Below are 973 nucleotides of genomic sequence, written 5' to 3'. Positions count from 1 at the left end.
ATCTCCTCAGTTGCTAATAGCAATTCCCACCTTGGAGTTTACAAAGACTTATGGGTAGAAAAGCCACACTAAGTAATTTACTACACCGCAGGTGGGAAGTAAGGATATTTGATCAATTAAATGACTTCTCTAAGTATGCACATTAAATTGCCATTGAGCATCATTCCCCATTTCCAGGAAGCCTCTGGGATTTTTGATGATTTTTCCAATGATTTCTAGTAATGGAACTATTTCACCCAAAGTAAGTAAAAGTGTGTAATGAGTTAAGTGCATGTACGTGTGTAAGTGCCATTGGCTGAAAGGGTAATTACATCAGCAGAGACTCAACAAAGACCAACTAGACACAAGGGACATGACGCCTGCTAATATAAAAACAACTCATCCATTCTAGGGGGAAAAAAATTCCACTTCTTTGCTGTTCTTAATTCACCTCTCTCACCAATTTTTATTTAATGGTAACATTTTGTTTGCTCTACCAACTCAGAATTTTGTGAGGTTTCTTTTTTAATATTTTTATTTTCTTTATATTTAATTTTTGTAAAATATATATAGCATGATTGTCAAGGCAACATTTTTCAGGTGTACAATTCAGTGAAATCAATTATATTAATCATGTTGTGCAACCATCACTGTCATTTATATGTTCATATCTATTATGTATTTTCATATGAACTATCATTTATAGACACAGTATTTATTTGAAAATATAATAACATCAAAATGGTCAATTAGAGTCTGTTATCGATGGATGATTGTAAAATAGTCCATCTTTTAAAAAGTTTAGCCACAATAGAGTTCAAGGTTATAAAGGAAATAGAATGAAGAAACTTGCAGAGCACAGACTATTGTTAAATCAAGGTACTTTTTTGAGGAACTGCTAATGCCAAAATTGTCAAATTAACAGAGATATTTTCTTTATATTTGTTTCTATTCATAATCTCTTTCCAAAATATATATATATATACACACATTA

The sequence above is a fragment of the Orycteropus afer genome, unplaced genomic scaffold (genome assembly GCF_000298275.1).
Source record: "Orycteropus afer afer isolate SDZICR_OR568_19922 unplaced genomic scaffold, OryAfe1.0 scaffold00182, whole genome shotgun sequence".
Classification (NCBI taxonomy): domain Eukaryota; kingdom Metazoa; phylum Chordata; class Mammalia; order Tubulidentata; family Orycteropodidae; genus Orycteropus; species Orycteropus afer.
This window is presented reverse-complemented; position numbering follows the sequence as displayed.